This window comes from Macaca fascicularis, chromosome X, assembly GCF_037993035.2.
Source record: "Macaca fascicularis isolate 582-1 chromosome X, T2T-MFA8v1.1".
Lineage (NCBI taxonomy): Eukaryota > Metazoa > Chordata > Mammalia > Primates > Cercopithecidae > Macaca > Macaca fascicularis.
In genome coordinates, this window is record NC_088395.1 from 156,096,664 (window position 1) to 156,105,862 (window position 9,199).

A 9,199-nucleotide genomic window follows, 5' to 3' on the forward strand; every position below is an offset into this window, starting at 1 on the left:
TGTACATATTTTGTTACACTTATACCTAAGTATTTAAATTTGTTTTGAGCTATTATAAATTATATATATATACACACACACACACACACACACACATTTAAATTTTGGTTTTCAGTGGTGCTTTGCAAGTATATAGAAATATGCTTGATTTTTGTGTGTTGACTTGTTTTCCATCACCTTGATAGTACTCACTTATTTTTAGGAGTTTTTATTTAGATTTCTTGAGATTTTCTGTGTAGATAGTCATGCTGTTTACAAACAGTTTTCTTTCTTTTTTTCTGATATGTGTGCCTTTTATTGATTGATTTTTGCCTTACTGCATTGGCTAAGACTTCCATAATGATATGGAATACGTGGTAAGAGTGGATGTCTTACATTGTTACCAGCCTTCAGGAGAAAACATTTAGATTTTCACCATTAAGTATGATGTTATCTGTAGGTTTTTTGGAGACGTTCTTTAAAGTTGAGAAAGTTTACTTCTATTTCTAGTTTGCTGAGATTTATTTTTAATAATTAATGGATGTTGGCTTTTGTCAAGTGCTTTTTCTATATCAATTGCTACAATTACGTGGCTTTTTTAGACTGTTAGTATGATCAGTTATATCAATTGAATTATTCTATTATTGAAGCAACCTTACAATCTTGTGATAAACCCTACTTGATTGTGGTGTCAGAAAGGGCCTGTGATAAATCTCCAAATATATACTCATTTTACTTCTCTTTGCCCTGTAATGTAAATGCAGTTATACTGGTATCATAAAGGTACATTTGAATACTAGGGAAAGGTCAGAGAGAGAATGCTGAGAGGTGGAAGGCATTCTGCCTGAATGAGGAGCCAAAGAAGGCAATGGAAGCTAGGGGAGAGAATGTAAGAACTGTTCCATGAGCAAGCCAAAAGTGAGCCAATCCATCAGGCTGCAACCATTGAGTGAGTGCCTGCTATGTGCCAAGCAGTTGACACAGGCTAAAAGGTTCTAAAAAGAGTCGAGATTGAATAACAAAGAAAGAAAGCCCTTGAGGAGCTTGATCATGCTGGGGGCCAAAGGTGAGAGGGTTTCTGTATTCTAGTTCTGGAATTTGACTGATGAACACTGAACCCAGGACCCAGGTGACTGCCTGGAGCAGCCTGAGGTACTTTCTTGGCCTGCTGGTAGGTAAAATAAATGAGAGGAGAAGAGTCTGGGAAAGGTAGCCTCGGTGGCTTATCTGGCACCTGCAATTTGATTAGATGTGTATAACTTGTGTCTTAAAATCCCTCACATTGGGCAGGGCAGGCCAACCTGCAACCGGCAGGCACTGAGATAGGACCATGGGCTCTGAGAGGAAGAGATAATTAGAGATTTTCTTCAAAACTGAGGGCTTGACCTTTCTGCTTACTTACTGTGATCACTATAATGCCACTGCCTTAGGCAATGATACCCAGTTTGATCTCCTCTCAGCAACTGTTAGGTCAGTGTCTCCATCCATTATTTTCTATGGAAGCTCTGGCAGCCTGAGAGTTTGAGCAAAACCAACCTGACCACCTATTTTTATAGTATGTAGCTCAGTATTCTCAACCATGATTGCACATTAGGATCTCCAGAGATCAGAACCAGCTTAATAGACATGTGACCAGTGCATTTACACAGGACCCCTTGCTCAGAAGGGAGGGCCATGCTGGGAAATTAATGCTCTGTAGTTTCCATTTGAAACTTAGTAATTTTTATCTTCGAACCTGTGTTTTGTAAGTGAAGTATAATGAGACAATGAAGCATGTACTGGGGGCTTGAAATCTTGATTCACATATGGGTCTGCCTCCTACCAACTGCCCATATCTCCAGGATGGGTTTTTGGCCACCACTCCCTTGATTTCTGGTGCCCTTGGCCTTACCTGGGCCCCCCTTTCTCATACTTGTTCATCCATCCCCAGCAGGAGCCTGGATGTTGGGAGAGTCAGGATCAGATGCATGCACCCTGCAGCCCCTCTAAGTAGGGCATGACATCGATCATCTCTGCTCCTGTCTCACAGCACCAGGTACATTCAGTGGGAAACACAGTGGCAGCAAGCCTCTTGTCCATCCCTGATTTAAGTACCTAAGTGTACCCTAGTAAAGAGGTTGTAATATCCTTGGGAGTTGCCTGTCTTCTGTGGGATGGGATGGTGGGCCCATGGGAAGAGAGATGCTAAAGCTCAATTTCCTTGCCTTCTGATAAGGCACAGCATGTCAGTCTGGTGAGTGGTGGAAGGGAGGACCCAATAGTTGTCAGGCCCAATCACACACACAAGATACAAGTCACTGGGTGGGACTCCTGGGTGCCTTTAAGGGTCTACCCTCAGCCCATGAATATCCCCATGCCCAAGAGAGTGTCCTTTGGGCCTGCTTCATGTCTGGAGAGACCCTCTCTTTCTCCTTCCAACCTTCCTGAATCTGACTTGCATTAGTCTCTTCCAGCCAGCTCAAGGCACCTTCCAGAGATGAAGTATGAAGTACAAATTGTACAGTTTTGGTGATTCTGCATAGGAGTTAAATGCTCTGATATTTTAATTTAAGATATCACTGTGTCGTACAATATAAAGATGAACAGTAAAATATCTATTAATGATTTAAAATTTTACTTTTTCTTTACTTAGAATGACATTGAATAGCAAAGAGGAAACACTATGGCAGGTTGAATGAGAAACCACAGAAGAAAGGACAACATCGTTATATTTTAGTACCTTTAAAGGCACTTTAAAGTTTTTTTTGAACAAGGCACACCACATTTTCATTTTGCACTGGGCCCCACAAATTACATATCCAGTCTTGTCTGGGGTTATATTTAAAATACATGGATGTATCCAAATTAATTGGCATTGGATAGGGCTCTAGGCATCTGCATTTTTAAAGGCACTCCAGAGAATCTGTTGTAGAAAGAAAGTAGAAATAAGCAAAGAGCGAAAGCTAGAATTAAACCCTGTGGTACTAGATTAGTGTCAGAGAGATCCATATGAAAAACCAGTAAATATGTCTGTCTGTCTATCCGTAAAGATAAGTAGATACAGAAATGAATGTTGATACGGTGTTGTCACAGTCTGTTCAGGGGACTATAACAGAGTACCTTAGACTGGGTAATTTATAAACAATAGAAATATATTGCTCACAGTTCTAGAGTCTGGGAGGTCCATGATCAAAGGGCCAGCAGATTCTGTGTCTGGTGAGGGTTCTTTGCTTCATAGATGGTGCCTTCTTGCTGTGTCCTTACATGGTGGAAGGGGTAAGGAGCTAAGAAGCTCCTTTAGACCTCTTTTATAAGGCCACTAATCGCATTCATTAGGTTTCTGCCCTTATCACTTAATCACTTCCCAAAAGGACCCACCTCTTAATACCAACACATTAGGAATAAGATTTCAACATATAAATTTTGGAGGGACACAAATATTCAGCAGATGTATTCTTGGATATGTATCTGTGTATATGTATATGTATATAGTTGTCCCTCCATATCTGTAGGTTCTGCATTCGTGGGTTCAAGCAACTGTGGATTAAAGTATTTGGGGGAAAAAGCAATAAAAAAAATAACAACATAACAATAAAAAAACATACAAAGGAAAAACAATATGGTCTAACAACTACTGACATGGCATTTACATTATATTCGCTATTATAAGTGATCTAGAGAGGATTTAAAGTATACAAGGGGATGTGTGTAATTTATATGCAAATACTACACCATTTAATATAAGGCACTTGGGCATTCATGGTATCCAACATGGATTTTGGTATCCACAGGGAGTTCTGGAACCAGTCCTCTGTGGATACTGAAGGTTGACTGTATTTCAGAGCTCTGTCCACTGAGAGGGCCTAGAAGCAGAACACTGAAGTAGAATGAAGCTTACCTAGAACTACATCTTGTTTCCTAAATACCATTCTCAGTTAAAAAGAATTAGACTTTCTTAGAGAAATAGGTAATGAGAGAGAGAATACACCACAGTAATAATTTCAGAGGACAAGATATTTACATAGCTACAAACTATTAGCTCCCAAATTTGTGTTAATTACTATGGTGGTTTTAATATGTGTTCACAAATTATTTGATACTCCACCCTACAGGTAGTAGAGATAAATTCCCCTTCATCGAGTGTGAGCTGGACTTTCTAACTCAGTTCTAATAAAGCATGAAAGGGAAATTTAGTAGTTTTACTATTTACTATTTATATTTTCTATTTAATATATAAGTAAGTTGAAAGTAAAAAGATATATCACCCCAATATTATTCAAAGGAAAGTGGGAATGGCTATGTTAACATTAGGTAAATAGACGTAAGAACAAAGAAAATTACTAAGATAGACAGGGTCATTAAATAATGATTAAATGGTCAGTGAATCAAGAAGACAGCAGTCCTAAATGGGTGTGTGCCAAAAACAGAGCTGCAAAATATGTGAAGCAAAATTCAATAGAATTGAAAACAGATAAATTCACAATTATAGTGGGAGTCTTCAAACTCCTCTCTCAACAACTTATAGAACAATTAGAAAGTCAGCAAAGATGTAAAAGAACTCAACAAGACTATTAACCAACAGAATATAGTGTTTATAAAAACCTCCACCTCACAGCAGCAGAATATACATTTTTTTCAAGCATCCATGAAACATATACCAAGATAAACTATATACTAGACCATAGAGCAACTTCAAGAAGTTTAGAAGAATTGAAATCAACAGAAAGATACCAGGAAAATATCCAAACACCTGGAAACAAAGCAGCATGCTTCTCAATAATCCATGGAGCAAAAAATAAATTAATCAGAGTGAAAATAAAAATACAACATATCAAAACTTGTGGGACACAGCTAAAGGAATATTGAGAGGGAAACATACAGCAGTAAACGCTTGCATCAGAAAAAGTGAAAAATACACTAAGATCAGAAACAAGGCAAGAACAGGTGCTCTCATCACTCTTATTCAATGTAGTATAGTACTAGAAATTCTAGCCAGTATAATAAAGCAAGAAAAAGAAATAATAAGCACTTGAATTGGAAAAGACAAAGTAAAACTCTCCCAATTTGCAGATGGCATGATTGTCTATGTAGAAAATCCCAAAGAATCTACAATAAAACTTCTAGAGTTAATAATTGAGTTCAATAAGGTTGCAAAACACAATGTCAGCCCACAAAAATCAACTACATTTTCAAATACTAACTGTGAACACATCAAACCCAAAATTCAAAACACAATACCATTTACAATTGCTACAAAAAAATGAAATATTTGGATATAAACAACAAAATGTAACAAAATATGTACAGGATATGTATGCCAAAAATTACAAAATGCTGATGAAATAAATCAGGAAGACTTAAATTAATGGAGAGAAATACTGTGTGTGTGGATTGGAAGTCTCAACCCAGTGAAGTTGTCAAATCTGCCCCAAATTGATCTACAGGTTTAATGCAATTTTAATCAAAATTTCAACAAAGTTTGTTTGTAGGTAAACTTGTTCTAAAATTTGTATGATGCCCCTCTTTATTCCTGATAATCTTCCTTGTTCTTAATTCTGCTTTGTCTGAAATTAATATAGATACTCCAGTTTTCTTTTATGTTAGACTGGTATATCTTTCTCCATCTCTGTATTTTTACATATGTCTTTATATTGAAAGTAGATTTCTTGGAGAAAAGATATAGCTGTGTCTTGTTTGATTTTTTTATCCCCTCTGTTTTAATTGATGCCTTAAGGTCACCCAAATTTAAAGTTATTATTAATATAGTTAGATTAATATGGATTACATTTGTAACTATTTCTATTTATTGTATTTTTCATTTTCATATCCCAACTCTTGTCTGCCTTCTCTTTTTAAATTGATATTTTATATAATTCTATTTTATCTCTTTTCTTATAATATCAATTATACTTCTTTTAAATTTTTTAGTGGTTGCCCTACAGTTTAAAATATACATTGCTAACTACGAGTCTACCTTCAAATAACACTATAATACTTTACATATAGTGCAGGTGCCTCATAACAGAGTATTATCAAATCTTCCCTCCAATCCTCTGTGACATTGCTATTTATTTCACTTATCCATATGCTATAATCAACCAATACATTGTTGTTATTGTTACTTTAAACAGTTATCTTTGGACCGGGCATGGTGGCTCACGCCTGTAATCTCAGCACTTTGGGATGCCGAGGCGGGCGGACCACCTGAGGTTGGGAGTTTGAGACCAGCCTGACCAACATGGAGAAACCCCGTCTCTACTGAAAATACAAAATTAGCTGGGTGTGGTGGCGCTTTCCTGTAATCCCAGCTACTCGGGAGGCTGAGGCAGGAGAATCGCTTGAACCTGGTAGATGGAGGTTGCGGTGAGCCAAGATCGTGCCATCGCATTCCAGGCTGGGCAACAAGAGCAAAACTCCGTCTCAAAAAAAAAAAAAAAAAAAAGTGTTCTTTTAGATCAGCTAAGAATTAGAAAAATAAATAAAAGATTTTATTTTACCTTCATATATTCCTTCTCCAACAGTCTACACTCATCCTTTTTTTCTGTAGGAACTGAGTTTCTGATCACTGTAACTTTTTCCCCCTGAAGAACTCCTTTTAACATTTCTTGCAGGGCCAGTTGGTTTTCATTTCTGTCGGTTTTTGTTTTGTTTTTCTGAGAAAACGGTTTCACTTCACTTTCACTTCTGAAGGATACTTTCACTGGATATAGAATTGTGGGTTGGTGGTTTTTTTTTTTTTCTTTCAAGACTAAATATTTCACTCTACTCTCTTCTTTTTTGCATGTTTCCTTGAGAAGCCTGATGTGATTCTTTTCCTTATTACTTTATAAGTTGTTTTCTGTCTGTCTCTTGTCTTTCAAGGTTTTTTTCCTTTGGTTTTCTGCAGTTTTGCTAGAGGGGACTGGAGTAGGTAGGAGCAATGCCCTTCCCCAGCTCAGATAAGACCCTAGAAAAATATTTTCCCGTGTAAAGTTGTCCAATGTTAAGGGGAAGGTTCTGGGCATATTTCACAACGGTTATTTTTTACTCTCACCGACAGATTCACAAGATAATTTTACTCATCTTTACTGTAAGAACTTATTGGATTTTTTTGAAGGTAAAGACAACAAAATGTTGGGGTTTTCCCTATGCCTGCAATCCTCAATTTGTCATTCTCATAGTAGTCTACACTCAGCCTCCAGCAATTTGTTCAAATTGCCAGTTTTGGTAGTCCTACTAGTTTATGACTCCAGTGACTCCGGTCCAAGCAAGCAAATTGCAGCTATGTCTCTCTGGATGTTCCTGACTCTTCAGATTTCCCTACAACCTCATTTGTCTGAAGGATTCATGAAAAGTCATTGATTTTAAGTTTGTCCTGCTGCTTCTTGTCAGGATGGGAGTGATGATTTCCACGATCTTGTCAGAACTTAGAGTAATATTCCAAAATTTATATGAAAAGACACAGGTCCTAGAATAGCTAGAACAATTTTGAAAAAGTAATAAAGGTGGAGGAATCAGTGTATCTAACATTAAGGCTAACTATATAGCTATGGTAACCAAGACCATGCAGTATTGCCAGATGGGTTAGATATATAGATCAATGGAACAGAATAGAGAACCCAGAAATAGACCCATATAAATATTCCCAACTGAATTTTAACAAAGATGCAAAGGTGATTCAATGAAGGAAGGATAGACTTTTCAACAAATGGTGCTGTGTTGGAACAACTGGACATTCATAGGCAAAACAAAGAAAGTTCAACTTAAGCCTTACACCTTATGTAGACATTTACTCAAAATGGATCATGTAAGTTTGTAAAACATAAAACTAAACATATTTTAGAAAACTGGAGAAAATCTTCCAGATCTAAGGCTAGGCAACAGATTCTTAGACTTGACACCAAAAGCATGATCCATAAAAGGAAAAAGTAGTTGATAAATTGGAACTCATCAAAGTTAAAAACTTTCTGTGGAAGTTTTTATGGAAGATCCTTTTAAATATGAAAATACAAGCTATAAACTGGAAGAAAGTATTTGTAAATCATATCCAACAAAGAATATATAAATAACTCTCAAAACTCAATAGAATAAAAAAATCCTATTAGAAAATAAGCAACAAACAGCAACAGACATTTCACTGAAGAGGATATACAGATGGCAAATAGGCACATGAAAAGTTGTTCAATCAACATCACTAACCATTAAAGAAATATAAGTTAATACCATAATGTGATATCACTATAGCTCCATGCATGGATCATTCTACATTGCTTATGGGTGATGGTATGACCACTCTGGAAAATGGCTTATTGGTTTCTTACAAAACTAATGATACACCTACTGTACTATTCAGCAATCATATTACTGGGTGTGTATCTCAGAGAAATGAAAACATACATCCATACAAAAACCTGTACATGAATGTTCATAGCAGAGTTGTTTTCAATGATCAAAAAACAGAAACAACCCAGGTGTTTGGTTAATAGGTGAATAGTTAAAAAAAATTATGGTACATCCATACCATGGAATACTACTCAGTGATAAAAAAAAAAAAAAAAAAAAAAAAAAAAAAAAAAAAAAAAAAAAAGAATGAACTACTGATACATACAACTTGGATGGATCTCATTGGTATTATGCTGAGTGAAAAAAGGCAATCTCAAAAGGTCACTGTTAGGTTCCAGGTAGGTGGGACATGGCTTTATTCAGCAGTTTCCCCACACTGTCAGTGCTGCATTTATGCACCTCACAGACAATAATGGCTCAGAGCCAGGTGATGAACCCTCCCATGTTATGGCTACATAGCTGTGATTATATAATGCATGGGATTGTGTGCCTGTGCTCCAATCTCACTGTGTCATTCAGTGCAGGATGTGTACCTCAGCCTATACTTGACTGCAGCACAGCCATTATCCTTCCAGTCATATACTGATTGATTCCATTTATATAATATTCTCAAAAATGATAAAATTAAAAAGATGGAGAACTGATTGGTGCTGTACAAAGGTTAGGGGTGTTGGTGAGGGGAGTTGTAACTATAAAGAGGTAGCATAAGGAAGATATTTGTAGTGATGGAATAGTTCCGTTTCTGGATTGCAGTGGTGGTTACAAGAATACAGATGTGATTAAATGGCATAGAATTACACAAATACTTTGCACCAATGTCAATTTCCTGGTGTTGGTATAGTACTATAGTTACATAAGATGTATCCATTGGGAAAAATTGAGTGAGGATTTCACAGGACCTCTCTATTACATTTACAAC

The 9,199-nt window shown here is 36.7% G+C and overlaps 1 long non-coding RNA gene across 1 annotated transcript; it reads left to right on the forward strand.

The window, feature by feature from the left end:
- Positions 1 to 1,909: 1,909 nt before the first annotated feature.
- Positions 1,910 to 2,590, forward strand: LOC141409369 (uncharacterized). The gene is made up of 2 exons (XR_012429784.1): positions 1,910 to 2,014; positions 2,423 to 2,590. It is a non-coding gene; the product is annotated as an uncharacterized lncRNA (long non-coding RNA).
- Positions 2,591 to 9,199: the final 6,609 nt, after the last annotated feature.